The sequence below is a fragment of the Alligator sinensis genome, unplaced genomic scaffold (genome assembly GCF_000455745.1).
Source record: "Alligator sinensis unplaced genomic scaffold, ASM45574v1 scaffold353_1, whole genome shotgun sequence".
Taxonomy (NCBI): Eukaryota; Metazoa; Chordata; order Crocodylia; family Alligatoridae; genus Alligator; species Alligator sinensis.
The window spans coordinates 1,444,431-1,463,616 of NW_005842075.1; the positions used below are offsets into that span (position 1 = coordinate 1,444,431).

General features: G+C 47.3%; 1 long non-coding RNA gene across 1 annotated transcript in view; it reads right to left on the reverse strand.

The window, feature by feature from the left end:
• Positions 1–7,534, reverse strand: part of LOC112550298 — a 22,935-nt gene extending 15,401 nt beyond the window's left edge. The window contains exon 1 of the long non-coding RNA XR_003094063.1: positions 7,487–7,534. This is a non-coding gene — a long non-coding RNA (uncharacterized LOC112550298). The remainder of the gene's footprint in view (positions 1–7,486) is intronic.
• Positions 7,535–19,186: the final 11,652 nt, after the last annotated feature.

Sequence of the window (19,186 nt, forward strand, 5' to 3'; positions counted from 1 at the left end):
TGACCTTCAGACTAAACGAATCAAAAAAGCAGCCAAGAATTCTGGGTTATTGCAGAAACATGCATGGAATAACAGCAAATTTTCAGTTAAAGTGAAGATGTGGATCTACAAAACTTGTGTGCTGCCATCCCTGCTTTATGGTTCAGAAACATGGACTACATATGCAAGAGACTGAACAGTTCCCACATGTGATGTCTGACTAAGATCCTGAAAATAGAGTGGGAACACAGAAAATCAAACACAGTGGTACTGGAACACACAGGACTGACACACTTAGAAACCGCTATGAAGACGTTGCGATGGATCAGCCATGTCAGGAGAATGGGAGGAAACATTGTATCCCCAAGAATATTTTCTGGCTCTAGAAAAAGGGGTTTCCCTCTATGGTGGTACCATGATGTGTGCAAAAGTGATATGAAATTGTTCAACATCAACATAGAAAGCTGGAAGGAGCACACAGAATCCTGTCTAATCTAGAGGGAACATCTGGCAGTGGGAGCAGCTCAACATGAACCAGCTTTGATTCAGAGGATGGAAGTAAAGCAAGAAAGAAAAAAGCAGCATGCTGTAAACGTGGACTCCAACTCAGACAACATATGGATCTGTGAAACTTGTAACAAGCTGTCATGATGCACCCTGGTGGTCACTCAGCCCTAGTTTGGTCTGCCCTTCTAGAGAACTGTCCCTTTGATCTTCTGCCACACCTTGATGTTCTAGTCCTGAAGAAAGGGAGGCTGCCCCAGGACTTTCCAAGCCTGGTGTCATCCACTGGATCACAGGCTAATTACATGCCTCAGGGTACCTGTATGTGCTTGTCAGCACTCAGCCTCCCAGCCTCAGTCACCTTTTTCTTTTGGCTGGTTCCTGTAGCCTAGGCCCACTTCACCTGACATGACTTCTGGGTCCCAGCCAAGTCTGCCCTGCTCTGGGCTCTGGACTCACTGCTCCTTCAGTATGCCTTGAGCCCACCCCCAGTAGGCTCAAGGCAAGTACATGCCCCAAGGGCATTAATGGGACCTCCAAACCACCGCTTAGTCCCAAACCCAAGCCACCAGTCCAAACTCTAACCAAAAGATAAGCTCCCGGGCTATAACACAAATTAGCTCAACTGAGTTGAAGCCTGAGCCTAACCCATGGGCTGTATTCCCCTGTAAGCAAGCAGCACCTTGCCAGCTCTTCTCCAGGCAGCTCTACTGTTAGTCAGGCTCTCCTCTGCAGCTTCTAGGTCAGGAACTCTTCCCTCTACAGCTCTTAGGGTCACGCTGCTCTGCTCTGTCTCAGGGCCTGTGTTTATATGGCTCCCTGGCCCCACCCCCTGCTGGTCACCTGTCTTCCAGAGCTGCTGCAGTTGGTTTCTGATTTGACTTGGTGAAGCAGCCTCAAGGAGCCCCTTGCTGCTGGGAGCTGTAGTGTTTGTATGAGAGCTCCCTGACCCCTGATTTTGCTGCCACTGCTGGCTCTGTGGTAAGTGTTTGCTCACATCTTTTCCACCCTTAAGTCTGTCCTTGTGGCTTGTCTGTCTGGCAGGCACTGAAGTTTGTCCCCACTTCTCTGTACTGGGGTAGGGGCCCTGTTACACTCTCAAATTAGGTTTGTCAGCCACAAATGGATTCATCAGGCATCTGACTAGACCTCTGATGTGTATACCATGATCCAGAGGATCAGCAGTTGCCTACTAATGCTACATTTATGCACGTGCAGAAGTTAAACCTTAATTTTTATTTCTTTTCTCACTCCTACTTTGGACTACATTTTTTACCACACTAACTTTGTGAGATTTGATCCTATAAGTAACCTGATGTCTCTTGAGGTCCATTTGTAATGCTTTTTACCTTTTGTGCCTGGACTTCCTAATAAAAGCATATTCTGTATCACTCAGTCCTCATCTTCCTTTCTCCCTTCCTAGACAGACTCTCTTATCCCAATCCGTTGTAAATATTCATAGAGGAAGGGGAAAGAAACATCTATGAAACTATGTCTTCCCTTGCATTATGAAATGTGCAGCACTGCAGAAGAAGCTCTTATGAGGCAATCAAACTACACATCATCTGAAGACTTATCAGTAAAACCAGTTGGAAGTCCCCCAGTTGTTAGGTCATGGGTGTCCCCAAAAGGCTTCAGTCTTCTTCTGTTTCCCTGCACTAACAATATGGCTGGCTTCTACTAACAAGAGATTGTGAATGCTCAAGGCTAGAACCTACTCTACCTGCTAGGTGCCCAAGTGAGATCCTAGTCCATACTCCACAAATCCCTGAAAAAGCATTAACCCACCTACTTTTGTGGCATACTATCATGTTAGCTTTAAGACTAAAGCAGCAAGTAGGAAGAGTACTCAGGCAGAGTGAAATAGGATCATACTTAGGGTCAGGTTACATGTTACAATTAGGCAATATTAAGGATACTTAAAATATGAGCATCTGTACATTAAAGTTCATTCACAAGTGCTAAGTGCCCTCTAGGCATCATAAAGTTACACCACTTCAGGCAAAGATTATCTTTGAAACCTGCTAAGTAGCTTGAATTACCTTAACTTCTGGGTGCTTCACTGAGATAAAATGACAATTTTTGCAGTCCTCCTGTATCTCAGGAGGCACTGGTCCCAGAATGGACTAGCTATCCTCCAGAACTATGACCCTGGACTGACAGCTGGGGCCATCTGGGCAGCAGGTGAGATGGGGTAAAAGGGGGTGGGGGGAAGAGGGTGGGTGGCAAGGGAAGGACGAGTGAGTAGGTGGGTGATTAGGTGAGTAGGAGCAAGGTTCCCTCTAAGGTGCGCATGTGCACAGCTGAACACAACTAAAAGTGTGGCTGCACACAGCCTTTTCAAGTCCACGCACCAAGAGAGGCTGGGGCGAGAGCCTGGTGTGGGGTCCACCAGCTCCGGGGAAGTGCTCGCTCCCCTGCATCAGGGCTGGGGAGTGGAGCACTTCCCCGGAACCAGCAGAGCCCGCGCCAGCCCCCCACCCCAGCCTCCATCCCTGCCTTGCCTCACCTGGGGGAGGAGCAGCTGCCTGCCCCGAGTGACCGGGACACTGCTCTGCACCCCTGCATGGCCTCAGGGGGTGTGTCCCACAGTGTCCTGGAGCCAGCAGAGCCTCACTCAGGGCAGGCAGTGGCTCCTCCCTGAGGTGAGGCAAGGCAGGGATGGAGGCTGGGGTGGGGGGCTCTGCCAGCTCCGGGAAAGTGCTCCACTCCCTGGCCCCCCAGCAGAGCCCACCCCAGCCTCTAGCCCCCAGGCCCCATTGCTTGTCCTGGGTGAGGAGCTTACCCCAGGCCCCAGCCTCCATCCCCCAGCCTCTCAGCTCCAGCCCCCAGCTCCAGCCTCTGGCCCTTGGCCCCAGTCTCTGGCCCCCAGCCTCTCAGCTCCAGCCCCCAGCTCTAGCCTCCAGCCCCCAGCCCCCAGACCCCTTCAATAAATGTCCCATGCCGGACTGAGGCAGAGTGCTCACAGACCAAGGTGGTGAGCTCATGGACCGCTACTCCTTAGACGGAACATTGGTAGGGATCTGCAGATCTGCAGGGCAACTGCAGGAGGAGGGTAGGTGGGTGGGCCAGATTGAGCCTGTACTGCCCCCACCAGGCCCTGCAACTGGCTAGCAGTTCCTTACCCACCCACCTCCTCCCTACCTCTGACTCCTGTTCCCCCTGCCACGTGGAAGTTGCTGTAGAGCAGTGGTCTCCAACCTTTTTCAGTAGATCACTTTTGGAATTTAAAAGCAAACCAAAATCTTCATCAGAACTTCATCAGATTCTGATCCACCCATCAGATTATGATCCGCCCAACTTGCTAGCCTGTCTAGGTCTGCCTGTATCTGTAGCCTATTTTCAAGTGTGACCACACTTTCCCACAACTTGGTGTTGTCCGCAAACTTGGCCAGTGAGCTCTTCACCCCCACATCCAAATCATTACTAAAGATGTTGAAAAGTACAGGACTGAGCACTGACCCTTGCGGGACACCGCTGCCCACTTCTCGCCAAGATGACACAGATCTGTTCACTACGACTCTCTGGTCTCTAAGCTGCAGCCAACTGACTGTCTCAGAGTTAAGCCCATAATCCTCCAATTGTCTCGCGAGGACATCGTGGGATATTAGATCAAAGGCCTTTTGGAAGTTTAGGTATACAATGTCAACCTGCTCTCTAGTGTCCATGTGGCGAGTTACCTGGTCATAGGAGATGAGGCTGTTAAGGCAAGACCTGCCTGCGATGAAGCCATGCTGGCTGTCATTCAGATTCTTACCTTCTCCAAGCTTATCGCAGATAGACTTCTTGACAAACTTTTCTAGGATTTTCCCTAGGATGGAAGTTAGGCTGATTGGCCTATAGTTACCCAGGTCCTCCCTCCTGCCCTTCTTGTGAATGGGGACAACCTTGGCCCTCTTCTAGCCCTCAGGGACTTCTCCAGAGCACTATGAGTTGTGGAAGTTTCACCAGGGGTTCCACAGTGACTTTGGCCAGCTCCTTCAGCACTCTTGGATGAAAATCATCTGGTTCTGCTGACTAGTATATGCCTAATTTTATTAATTGGTCATATACCAATTCTACAGCAATAGCAGGAAGGTGATTATTCCTACCATGCTCATCCTCTGCTCTACCTGGCATGGTTTTCCCCTTGGTCTGGTGAAAGACCAAGACAAGTAGTCATTCAGTAGTTCAGCTTTCTCCTGGGTGCTGGTAACCAGCTATCCTGAGTTGTTGAGCAATGGCCCCACACCCAATTTGTTTTCCTCCTGTTCCCTATGAACCTAAAGAAGGACTTCTTGTTGTCCTTGATTCCCATTGCTAATCTAAGTTCAGTTACCACTTTAGCCCATCCTATCTATCCCCTAAAAATGCGAGCCATCATGGAATAGCCCTTGTTGGGGCCCGCCCCAAACTTCCATTGTTTATAAGACTCTTTCTACTTTCTTAAGAGGACTGTGATTTCCCCTCTTCTTAAGAGGGGCGATTTCCCCTGACAAGAGGGCTTCCCAGCCCTTTTGTTACCTTTTCTCTGCATGGGAATGGACTTCCTTTGTGCTTCAAGGATTGTGTCCTTAAGGAACAACCACTCTTCGTGCAACCTTTTGCCTTCAGTCCCTGGTCCTGCAGCACTTGCTATACTAGTGACCTAAGCTTGTTGAAATTTGCATTTTTGAAGTCCAAGAGTTCAATTCTGTTATGTGATTTGTCTGCCATATGCTGGACAGTGAACATGATGGTTTTATGTTCAGAATGTCCAGGAGATGTCCAGAAGAGCAAACTTTGCAGCCCTTGAGTGCCTGGAGGCCTCAGTACTTCCCACCATCTCTCACAGCCAGCTGGCTTGGGGTGGGGGGAGGGGGAAAGGGGAAGGGAGGAGAGGCACTGTCTCCCTGCTGCCAGTCACACTAGCTCTGTCAGGAGCAGAGCCAGCTGGTCTGAGGGGGGGAGGCACTGCCTCCCTCCTCAGAACTGGCTCACTCTGCTCCCACTGGGAACAGAGCCAGTGTGAGTGGCAGTGCCCCCCACTGCCACTCAGCACTTAGTGGGAGTGGGGAGACAGTGCCCCCCACTTAGACTGGCTCAGGAGGCTGCTCTAAGCCACTGTGAGGGGGAACTCCTTTCCCACATCAGGGGGCTGCTCAGGTATTGCCCATGAGTGGCAGCAGGAGTGGTAGTAGCAAGAGGGGTTTCTCCTCCCTACCTGACAGGGAAAAGCCAGGAATAGGGAGTAGCAGAGGGGGATGGGGTCCCCTCCTCTGCCTGCTCCTGGGCTCCCTGCATCCCACGTGACCCCTGCACACCTGGATTGAGCCTGCACCATCCCTGCTAGGCCACGGATTGAGCCACACAACCCCATGCACCTGTATTCCATTGCCCAAACACCCTCCAGTCTCTCCAGCAATGGCCAGCAGCTCCCAGACAGAGCAGCCTCTACAGCAGTGGTCACCAACTGGTTGATTCCAATCAGCTGGCCAATTGGGGCATCCCTGATGGTTGATCATCTAAGATTGTCTGTTAGAGGCTCCGTGATCAGGAAAGGGGGGATGCACATGGGAAGCGGCCAGGACACAGTCTGGGAGCAGCAGGACATAAGAGCGGCAGGATGGACATGGCTACGCTGAGCCACAACCCCTGCTGCTAGACCAGGTGAGTGGGATGATCCCCCTCCGTGCCCCCTGCCACCAGGTGAGTGGGGCCCGGGCTGGGCTGTGCCAGGCTGGAGGAGAGTTGGAGCCCACATGGCTTGTCTTGGCACATGGGAGGGCTCCCACCACTGCATGCACCCCAGTGGAGGCCTGGGGTGTACATGCCCCCCTGATCTGTGTGCAGGGCAAGGCAACTGCTGCCAAGTGCTGAGCTTTGCACCCCGAACCCTGCTGCAGCCGGGGTTTGGGGCACAAAGCCTGGGGTGCAAAGCCCAGCATGCAGCAGCAGCCGTCTCACCCACCTACAGCTGCTCTGCAGCTCCCTACCCACCTAATCACCCACACACAGATCAGAGGGGCACGTGCCCCCCCAAACATGGGGCCATGTAGGTGGCTGTAGCAGTGGTGAGGGAGGGTGTGGGGCTGGAGCAGGGGCAGGCCCTGAAGCTGGGGTGGGGTAGGATGGAGCCATGAGTGGCTCATCCGGGGGGTGTGGAGTGGGGCAGATATGCATTCAGGGCAGGGCCAGGTGGGCTGCAGCTATGGGCTGGGGCCGGGCTATTCCCAGTGCGGGGACTGGGCCACCGAGAAGAGTCTGGCCCTTGGCAGCAGCGCTGGGAACAGGGCCACTGGGGTGGGGGAGCTACAGCCACCCAAAAATTCACTGTAGCTCCCCCAACCCCCCATCCCAGTGCTACCACCACCCACCCCAAGCATAGTGCAGCTGGAAACACCCTGGGACAGCCTTTCACCCCCACTGCCCCTCCCCCCCCTGAGGCCAAGGGTGCCATGTGCCCGGGACCTGCATGGGGTGGGGTGGCTTCCACTGTGGGCTGGGAGGCTGCACTGTGCTTGGGCTAGGAAGAAGGTTTGCGGGGGGCTACACCTCCCCTAAACCCCTGCTCCCAGTGCTGCTGCCACTACCATGGACCGGGCTGTTCTTGGTGGCCCAGCCCCCACACTGGGAAGAGTCCAGCCCCAGCTTGCACCTGCAGCCCATCCTGGCTCATGTGCAGATCCAGGGGTATGTGCCCCCCCCATGCCCTCCTGGAGTGCTTTCCCACACTCCCTACAGCCCGCAGATGAACCACTTGTGGCTCTGTCCCACCCTGCCCTGCCCCAGCTGCAGCACCTGTCCCTGCTGCAGCCTAACTCTCTCCCTCACCGCTGGGGGAGGGGGGCAGATAGAGACCCTAGCAGTGAGAGAGGGAGTGTGGCTAGGGCTAGGGCCTTGATCTGCCCCACCTCCCCCCCACGGCCCTTTCCCCTCCCTCTGCCCCTTCCTCCACAGACTTATCTGCTGGGAGGCCGCACCCCCAAATAATTTTTTCTCCCTCTGCCTCAAACTGTTCCCCCTTCACTCCCCACAGACTTACCTGCTGGGTGGAGGGGGAAGGGGCACATGCATCAATCGATACATCTCCAGCAAAACCAAGAAGGTGATTCTTCCACTGTACTCAGCACTGGTGAGACTGCAGCTGGAGTACTGCATCCAGTTCTGGGCACTTTAACAAGGACATGGACAAGTTTGAGAGAGTCCAAAGAAGAACCAACCATATGATCAGAGTCTTAAAAGGCAAGCCATATGAGGAAAGGCTGAGGGATCAGGGACTCTTCAGCCTGAGGAAAAGAAGGCCGAGAGGGGATCTGGTAGCAGCTTACCACTTCACTAGGAAAGGACATTAAGGGCTCAGTGAGCAATTGTTCACCAGGGCACCCAAGGGGAAAACTAGAAGTAATGGCCACAAATTCCTGGAAAATCAATTCAGGCTCAACATTAGGAAAAACTTCTTCACAGTCAGGGTGTCCAGACTGTGGAATAAGCTCCCTCCAGAGGTGGTGCAATCACTTACCCTGGAAATCTTTAAGAGGAGACTAGACAGTCATCTTGCTGGGGTCACCTGACCCCCAGTTATCTTTCCTGCTTGGTGCAGGGGGCTGGATCCAATGATCTTCCGAGGTCCCTTCCGGCCTTACAATCTATGAACCTATGAATCTCTGAGATTCAAAGCACTGTGCCTGGCCCTCCTGTGCTCCAGTTTCCCCACTTGCACACTGCATTTTGGGATGCTGGAGAACTTCAACTTGGATGGAAAAGCTGTGGAGAGTGACCACAAGTTAATGGAACAGGACAAAATTAGGCAGATTAATCCTACCTTGGAGTAGTGAAATGGTAAGCTGAATAACAAGTGTTTTAAGCCATTTAAAAGGTGCTAACATGCAGCCAGTCCAGGGGTTAAGAGTTCCAGAAGCTGCCTAAAATTACTATGTAACAAGGCCTGAAGACAATTACAGATAGGGTGCTTAACATCTCACACAGAGTAGGATCCTTCTTACACAAAAAAAAGTAATTTTCTCATGGTAGCTTACTTTCTTTATTTTTGTCCTATTTATGTTTGTATGGTGGCTTTCTTTATTTTTAGGAACACAAAACTTTTCATGCTTCTACTTTGGATTGCCTTGTTATCATAAGGGTTGTGTTCTTCAAAGGTCAGAAAGGGGTAGTCAATAGGGCTGTTAACTTCCTGTCCCCTAAGTGACCTCCTTCATACCATTCTTTAAAACCCTGTTCTCCCCAACCCTTTCTTGATTTCATCCTTCCATCCATTAAGTCTAGCTCTGTCTTGACCCCATTTAATCATTAATGCTTTAATATCTCTGCCTTAATTAGATTATAATAAGATTCCCAGGCACATACCTGTTGCCTTATGTGTTTTTTAAAGTGCTGAGGACACTTCTCTTAGACTATTAAGTTAAACTGAGGAAAATAAAGATCCCACATGGCTAAGACAGTTCAGTTCTAGACTAGATGCAGACACTGTGGGCGCATCTACATGTTCATTAATACACTTTAGTTAATGCACATTAAATCTAGTACCTCCAAGCATTTATACACATACATTTGTCTGCTCCGACATGCAGGAAATCCAGCCTGTTGGAGCAGACTTAATTAATCAAGTCTGCAGAGCATGCAAGCTGATGATCCCAGCGCTGCATCACATGTGTTTGTATAAATGGCAAAATGCACATGAGCTCTGAGAAAATGGTGGTGGTGTGCTTTTGAACTAAAACACCTTTGATGCATTTTAGTTCAAAAGCATGCCACCACCATTTTCTCAGCACTGATGCGCATTTCACCATTTATACAAATGTATGTGCCGTAGCACTGGACACTTTTAAATGTGCCTGGCGCTGCAGTGCAAACGTGTACAAATGCCCTCAATTGTGAGGTACTAGGAAAATGCACATTAGCCTATTTTAATGCACATTAACTAAAGAGCACATTCGTAGTGATGCTTTAATATGCATTAAATAGGCTAATGCACATAAAAGCACACGTGTAGACATGCCCTGTGTTATCAGACACTTAGCCCGTTCTTTAGCATGATGTAATTCTTGTTGCTCTTATGTGACACAATTGGCAATGCCTACTGTAGTGACTTTTTGTCACTGGATTACGTTATTGAGATGCTTAATTCATAGCAGACTCTACTATATGACAAGCGGGTATGCCTTAGAGGTAATAATGTTGTATTGATGTATTACTATAGTGTTAACTCCCAGCTTGATGAGGTATTACAAACACCATTTATCTCATATTGTATTACTGATGTGTGTTCTCTTTTTGGGAGCTATCTTGCCAAAGTAATGATTGATACTGGATAAAAAACATTGTACTTGTGCCTTGGATGTTTATGTTACTCTCATTTTCCATTACTGTGGCTTCATTCTTATTTCAATGTTGTTGTTTTTCTCTCCATAAAATGGATTTTCTAGTTACAGGATGTGACCCGACTTTGTGTTAATGAGACATCTCTTGTTGCATGACTATGACTGGCTGTATTTTTTGTTTGTTTGGGGGTTTTTTTTACCCTTGGAGCTGCTTCTGTAGAAATGTAATGATTTTTTAATGCTCTAGTTTTCATAGCCTTTCATGCTGTCTAACAACAGTAAAAAACATGGCATTTCTTGTAAAGAACAACTTTACTTATTTTACATCTAAATTTCACATATTTTCAAAAGTACTTTATATTACAAGCCAATTCTCCAATGCTGTGTATTTCAGGTTCACTTTAGTTTTTGAATTGCCCTATAAAAATAACTAAGTCTCATGTGAATACCACTGTAGGAGTGAGGAGAGGGATTGTATGTATCCAAATAATTGTTATCTTAGGTGATGAAGGGAATTTTCAGTGTAATGAGTAGTTAAATTGGCACATGACCCTATTTAGTATAATAAGAAGTTTTGGGTAATTGAGGTGTACATGAGGTTATAAAGCATAGACAAAATTATGAAAATTATGGTAAAACTATTATTTCAAATAGGCAATTAAAGTTTTCATAATTTATAAGACCAGAAAGGACGATGAGTTAAAATAGATTGCACTCCTGGAGCTTGCCACCATAAAATGTGTTTTTCAAGTCTTTAATTATATTTGTGAATCTTCCCTTGACTCTTTCAAATCTATCAATACCCTTCTTGAATTGTATGTGCCATAACTGGATGTGGTATGCTACCGGACATTGCATCCAGACCTATATGCTTTGACCCTAGATGTAAAGTTTTCATTTGATTATATCAAAACACAAATTTGTTGCAACCCAAAATACTCCATATCAGTAAATTGACCTCTTAGTTATCTATCACTTCCCTAGACTTTGTGTTAGCAGCAGACTGTATACAGATTAATGCCTCACCTAAATGGAGCACTGCACTTCAGTAGAGTTACTGAAGGGAAAATGCAATAATAACAACATATTTTTTATTCTGTGTGTAGTGCCTTTCATGCTGAAGTGTTCTACAAACTACATAAACTGTTCACCATGAGAGCAAGGCCCTCAGGGAGAATGGGCAGTTTAATGTTTATTACATAATAACTAAGAGGGAAATTTCTTCCTCCTTACCACTGGGCAAGTAGTCACTGTTATGAAAATATGGTGATATCTGTAATAGCCACAATGTACAGGAAAGAGGATTTTCCTGCAATATGATCCTTTTAAGGTAGTTCTCCAATAATTTATCATTTCAAACTTGAGTCTGGATCATGATTTTTTTAAATTATCATTCAAGAATTGATAGATTTGGGATGTTGAATGAATGCAAAGTAGCTGCTGACATAGCTGGATAGCCACTACAGTAATACAGGGCACATCTACATGTGCATTTAGTCCCAACCAGATTTACTGCATATTATGCTAATGAGCAGTAAGTGAATTTGAGTAAGTATCTACATGTACAGGGACCTGGCACTACATTTTGTGCCAGTTCCCTCCAGCCCTGCCATGTACCCCTGTGGCCACCAGGGGGAGCACCAGCCTCTGGCCCCAACTGCCAGCACTTAGCAGCCATGTTTGAGCCGGACAGAGATGCTAGCACTTGGAAGCCATCTTTAAAACATAGCCTTGTACTCTGCTCTCTGGGCAGCCAGTACCTGTGCTCAGACAAGTAGTGTGGCACACACAGGGGCAGCATGTGGCAGCTCTGTTTGTGCCCCCTCCGTATTTCTGAGCTATTGCTTCCATAGCCCCTGGACCTGCCAGTGAGGAACAGGGTCTCCCAATCCTGCTGGCTGCCTCGGTTTTCCTGCTGGCCCACCACAATCACCATCATCTGGCCCATGGCTGTCTCACCTCACCTGGCTCCCCAACATGCAGTGACTGCCTAGCTGACTGCCACATGCCCTCCATGGGCCCCTGCCACTGTGTAGCTGCTGCTGCCAGCAATGCTGATGATGGGCTCCAGGAGGCCACCACCAGGGCCACCATCACCCTCCTGGGCCTCCAGCCCTGCCAGCTCTGGCCCTGCCCCGCCATCTGGAACTGGTGGCAGCATCTGGTGCAACAGGATGGGGATGATGAGCAGTGGCTTGACACCTTTAGGATATGACCCAGGCCACCTTTGCCAACCTGCTCCACCAGCTCCAGCCCCACCTGGAGCACCAGGATGCTGGCATGCTCCCAGCCCTCCCTACCGACACCCACCTGGCCCTGGTGCTATTCCAGCTGGCCACACCCACCAGCCTGCGGTATGTAGGATGCTTGTTCGGCAAGGTCATCACTAAGGAGGCCATTCTGGAGATGTGCAGTGCCCTCCAGGATGTGCTGGTGGACACTACCCTCCGTGTCTGCAACCCCCAGGTGGTGGTTGCAGGTTTTTATGCACTGGGGTTCCCCCAGTGTATTATGGCCCTGGACAGGGCCCACCTCCTGGTGACCTACCCATTCCATGGAGACCGACCCCATTATAGCCACAAAGGGTTCCACTCCGTGGTCCTGCAGGTGGTCATAGAGCACCAGAGAACCTGCACCCATGGGACCACCAGTGGGGCAGGCAACATGCACAATGCCCACATGTCCAGGAACTCTGGACTGGGCACACCGGTGAAGAGTGAGTGCTTCATGCCTGGAGTGGAGGACCTGCAGCTGGGTACCATCATCATCCCACCCCTGCTAACTGGGGACCCCATATACCCACTCCTGCCATGGCTGATGAGGCCTTACACCAGGCACCTGGACCCCCACCGGGCCCACTTTCATTGGGTCTGGGCCGGAACTATGCCCTCATCGAATGTGCCTTTGGCCACCTCAAAGGCCGGTGGTGCTCCCTCAATGCCTGCCTCAAAGTAACCAAGAATAATCACCCCTGGATCATCATAGGAACTTGTGTGCTGCACAATATTTGTGAGGCCCAGAAAGAGTTGTTCCAGGAGGCCTGGACAGAGAAGGAGTGCCGGAGAGGCCCCAGGCAGGGCATGCACCTGCTAGAGGGGGCCAGGGCATCAGGTGCAGGAGGCTCTGGTGGACTCAGCCCAGCCCTGAGCCAGGAGAGGCTCCCAGCCAGGAGCCCTGTGACTGGCTTCAGACTGACCCCCTAGTGATTGAGCAGACCCAGCACTAATCTTAAACTTAGTGCTTTGTGTCACAGGCCAGCTGGACACTGTGAGTATATCAATTTAGTTGCAGGCTGACCAAGTACTGCAACTTTATTAGCCACTGGGCTTTTTGGTTCAGGATCGAGGAGGTGATGTTGGGAGGAAAGCAATGACAAGCTTCACTTATAAAAAAGAATGAATTTTACTTATAACAACAAACAATATAGTTTGCACATATGACAGTTAGTAAAAAGGTTAAGCTAATACATGGACAACATAACAATACAAGTTAAAATTGACAGTGATAATAAAAACGGATAGAGAAAGCAACCAAGAGTTCCCACTTGGTTAGTAACTTATCGATAGTCCCTCAGTCAGATACAAGTCAAGTTGATTCAGCGAAGTCAGGCATCCCTGATCTACGCTATTGGAGGGAGAACCGGGGGAAGATCCCTCAGTCAGGATCTGGTCTTCATTCACACAGGGAGTAAGAGATCCGTGGGAATGGGACAGCAATGACCCTTCAGTTCCGTCCTTCCTGCGGGTTACTTAACGTGCATGTTCTTTTATATCCTGTTTATGCTAATTTGTTGGCTATATGGCCATTCATAATCTTATTTTATAGCTGTTATCCTATGGGGTTGAAAGGTGTTAGAAATCATTACAATAAGTTACTGCCCAAGCTTGGGTTTACCCAATAAGCAATTACACCACATCACTTCGGGGTCTGAGATTAACATGTCCCCACCCAAGTTCAACTTACTATGTTAATTATACCTTGTGATTAGGTTTGTTAATTTTACTGTCTCTAAGCAAAAATTATTAAATCAGCTGGGTTTGCAATTTTATTTTTCAGTTCTGCTGTTTAAGGCTTATGCTGTTTCAAGACTAGTGTAAACAGCTATATACATCATTCTTACGGGTTATACTCCAGACAGACAGGAAACAGTTTCATAACCTCTATTTCAGATATCTTCAAAAAGCATTTTCTTTTTGCTATAAGTTGCTCATTAACCCTTCTGGTTCTGGCCATCACAGCTGGGTCACATCTACACGTGTGTTACTGTGCATTAACTAATCGCAACTAAATTTAATACCTGCAAATGCACGTATCAAATATAGTCATGATTAGCCATTTCTACTGTGCAGTTAGGGGGCACACATATAGACACATGCCCATAACGCACAGTAAATTAGACTAATGTGCAGTAACTCATCTCGTGTAAACACGCCCACAGTTGTATAGACTGCACTTCTTATGAGTATCTGTATAACACATTATAACTGCAGGCTTGTCATTCTGATAAAAAAAAATGTTATGTTAAATACATACGCAACATTGTCAAGGCAGCTTGTCATTGTCACAAAATCTGGGTAGCTCCCCATGGGTTTTCTGATAACCAATCTTTCCATCAAGCTACAGAGGCAAATTTAGGGTGCTTAGAGTTCCAAGTACAGCAGCATGCCATAGTCAATTAGAAAGGTGAAATGCAGCATATCACATAGGAAGAAAGGTCCCAGGGTGATTTTGCTTAGGCTGCCTGAAGGCCACAATTGTCTTCTTTTTACTGTGGATACTTCTTTCCATCCAGGGGGGAATATACTATTACTGCTGTTTTATTTCTGTTAAATATATGTCAAAAAGGTTATAGTTTAGCCATCAGTTTTCATGTCACTTGACAGAAATAGATATTGTGCCTTCCCTAAAATGTTTTCAATCTAAATGAGACAGACAGCAAAATGATGACAGTGAGAAAGGATAGAGAGGGATGAAGGGGAAAAAATGAGATGTGAAACAAATGTTATTGGTTGAACTTGCAAGAACATGATTATTTGAGAGTGAAAATAAAGTAGGGCAAGAGAAGCAGAGCAGATGGCACTGAAGGCAGACCAGACCTGGTATCCAGACTATAGAAGGTGGGGAGAAAGGCTAGTTTGCAAGCACTAGGGCCAAGTCTTGTGCCCACTGAAGTCAATGAAAAGACTCCCACTGACTACAATGAACATTAGGTTGGGCCGAGGGAAAAGATTTTTTATTCCAGGAATAGTTGTCAGGACAGAAAAGTACAAGCATGCAAGCAAATGAAGGATTCACAAATCTTGATCTATAACCTGTTCAAAGTCAAAAGAGAGGGCCTTCCTTGGACTTCAGTGGATGCTGTAGCAGGCCCAAAGAGGCTTTGAGAGGAACTGGCAAAGTAACAAATAAATAATAGGCAAGCTCTCCAGTGGCAAGGAATGTTAAACTTGGTGTGGAATAAATTCCTGCATGGTGCAGCATATCAGAACCCATGAGCAGCACGTGCCCCAGCAGCTGGGTGGGGCACAGTGGTGGCAGATTTGTGGTGGCGGGTAGAGGGGAGCTCCCTCAGACACTGCTGGTAGTGTCGGCAGTGAGGGGGAGGAGGGTGGCGAGTGGCGACCAGGGGTCAGCAACCACCCACAGACACCACTGGCAGCGTTGATCACTGACCACCTGTAGACGCCACCAGTGGTGTTGGCAATGAGGTGGTGTGGTGAGCGGCGATCACCCACAGGCATCGCTGGCAGCGTCCAAGTACTGTAGCAAGCCATATGCCTTTTCATAGAGGGTGCACATGCACCGGCATGAACTCCCTATGCGTTGCCAGTGTTGGCACCAATTTATATGTGTACAAACACAACTGCAATACAAATGTGTGTAGAGCTATGCAATGCACACAACAGTGCAGAACACTGTTCTTCAAACCTGTCTCCATGCAGGGCACTGGAGAAAAAGATAGGTCTTGATGAGGTTTTATTAAAAGCTTCCATATTGATCTTTGATAAATAGGTAAAATAACTTCCCCCTCCGTAATACATCCTTAATAAGACCTTGTAGGTTATAATCAAACACAGCATCAGATTAATATCTGATGTGACTTCTGTATTGGTACAGTTTGCCTGAGAACAAACATGGAAGGGTTATGCAGAAATCAAGTCAGGATTTGGTCCTTTGTCCTGAATTTATCTTGGTGTATAACAAATTAGCTGAAATGCTGCTTGTGTGTGGGAAGTTTGTTTTGCTGATTTTTTTTTTAAACTGGAAGGAAAATTTCCAAGTGAGTTCCAGCAGCTAAATTTTTTTTTTTAATTTTAATTAAAAACTGGTTTTTACTGAAACTAGAAACTTGGAAATGCTGTTTTTACTGGATTAATACCTTTTTTAACGTTGTGAGTGTTCCTGATATTTCCTGGATGAGATCATCCTCTTTTCCTGCCACTGTATTCAGGACTAAGAAAAAGGACTATCTAGGCCATGTCCACGACATACATTAATTCTGCTCTATGTAGGTGCTACATTTTTGTCAGATCTCTCTTCTTAATAATGAGCAAGCTGAAAAGCAGATAGTGCATTACTTGCAATGCTTACAAAAATTTGCATGGAAGGAAAGTCACGGTGTGTTTCCTTTTGAATGTGTTGAGAGTAAAAAAGGTGAATATTTGATTATTATGTTAATGTAAACTTTAAGCTGAAAACTGAATGTTACTGCTTTTTGCTGTGCTAAGAGGATGTTGACTGAATATAGCTGAAAAACATCACTGATCTCAAACTTGAGCCCTGTAGTATAGTCTCTGTTATCTTCTAAGGTGTTGAGGAAAACCTAATAGAGATAACCAACAGTAATGTAGTGAGGGGTGGACAACCAGGGCATCAGCCTCAGGTGCCCACTTAGAGAGGGCGCAAGAACAGCAGCTACTACCCCTACTTCAGCTGGCCCAGCCCCTGCCACCATCCCTACTGCTGCTGCCACCTAGGGCTCAGACCCTGGTAGTTATGTCTCTGATAATCATCATGCCTAACCTTAAACAGAAGTGATTGTGCTCACATTGTAGCAGTTACTCATAAAGATTTTGGCTATGTGCACTTCAAGTATGTGTTTGTACAACAGATGGTAACGGACCACATGGAGTCTTTCAAATGAATCACATATGCTTTGCTGCCTTTGGGAATGCCCCCAAGATTAGAGCATTTGGAGTATTTTTTCCTCCGTACGTTACTGCCCAAAAGGAAATTGTAGTGGACATAAATCCTGCTTTTTCTTTCTCTAGAAGTGACAAAATTACAGAACTATCATTTAGCTGATAAGTGACATCTCCCTAATTACAATAAAAGCAGAGCTGTTAATTTGTGGACTAGCTAGCTGCTTGAATTTCAAAATTATCTGGCCCTGACCAAAGGTGTTTATAAACTACAGAGGAACTGGAATATTAATATAAAATATGGTGCCTTCATATGGTGCCTTCTAAAAATCAAGATAAAGTAAGATGAAGATGACAGGCCAGCCCCTTAGCTGATATAAATGGGCATGGATAATTTGGAGTCAAAAAACTCATGAATACTTATGACAACTGAAGAATATGTTTGATACATAGACATCCATGGGGCTGGTTGTGAACACTAACAATCCTATCACTGATTAATCACCATGCCCTGGGTACCTGCTTTGAGCAGCAGAAAATTGCACTGCCTACTGTGGTGGTATATACTCTACACAACCAAGATTCTGTCTACCCATCCTGATTAGTTAAGTAGACATCTCCTAGCATCTCTGCTTATCCTTTCTCCTCCAGATTGGGCGCATCTACACATGACACTACATCACCATAGCAACACACTATGATGACATAGCATCCACGGGTGTCTACACGTGACCAGCAGCTACTTTGCCATAGTGGCGCACTCCCCTGTTATAGTGCACCGCTACGGCAAAGTAGCTGCTAAAAATAACCATGCGCCACATGTACGAGGCAGTACAGGTGTTTACTGCATCGTGCTTTAGTACTTCCTGAAGTACTAAAGCACAGCACAGTAACAATGTAGCCATAGGGCAATGTGTAGACACACCCATTGTCTGTTCAAGGCAGGAGCTTGCATATTGTGTTAATGTTTTTTTATAGTGTGTCTTCTACTGCAAGGACAAATTATTGTGTTTCAAGACAAAGTCGAGGGAGTTTGAAATATTAATTTGGAAAATAGAAAGCTAAACTTCAATGGACCTTTTGGTACCTTCATAATGAAACCAGACAATATTTGTACAGGAAACCCTCGCTATTCACGGGTTTGGCATTCGCGGTTTCAAATATTTGCGAATGCCAAACCCACATTTTAAATACACTTTATACACTTACAGGAGCTCCTCGGGAACTCTATGCTTGCTTCTGCTGGGCTCCTGCCACTGCTGCCATGCTCCCACCACTGCCACCGGAGCCCTACCGCGCCCCCAGCCGCCAGGGGCACTGCATTCATGAACGCAGACTTACAGATTTTGCTATTCGCAGGGGATACAAGAACATATCCCCCACAAATGGCAAGCGTCACCTGTATTAAGTTAGGACTAGAACCATGATTCTCAACCAGGATGCTGAGGAACACTGGGGTGCTGCCAGATCCTTTGAAAGTTGCCATGAGGTGTGAGGAGATAAGCAAATAAGTAGATAAACTCAGGCTCAGGCTTCTCACTGTCTGACCAGTTCTCCATCATAATGCCCAGCCCCTCTGCAAGGAAGCAAGCACTCTAATATATAAACTAGTTTTTGAAATTGGGTGCCACTCAATTTGAAAAAGTTATGGAGGGGTGCTTGAATCCACAAAGGGTGAGGACTGCTGAGCTAAAGGGTGATTTGGACTACACATACAGAGAAGTAGAAAAAACCCTCTCTGTGGCATCCTTATTCAAACAACCATGGCCAGATACAGAGAAGTAAGCAGACTACCCCCTTGGAACAAGCAGGCTGTTAGAGAAGGGAAATAGGTAAAGCTTTGGCTCCCCTCACATTGGCTAAAGTCAGTGGCCAAAAATTGCTGAGACAATACCTAAGGTAATGATTTGCTCTGGTGTAGGCCAGCTGCAAATTACTACTCCTTGGGCATGTCTAGACGTACAATTACGGCACCTGAATAAACTGCATAACTTATTAGCAGGCCTGTGTGAATAGGGAAGTATTGGATTTGGAATTGGCCAATTTGGAGGACAATGATTTGATTCAGAGATCCAGATCGCTATCCTGAATTGATTGGGTCAAATCAGCTTCAGAAGATTTGGCGCTGATTTGGAGAGATTTGGTGATATGGATTGGCTGGGCAGAGGTAGGCACAGCTGGGTGGCTGCAGGTTCTCCTGCAGCTCCTCCAGCTGTGCCTGCCTCTCTTCAGGTGGGAGGAGCCCAGGGAAAATCCCCCCTG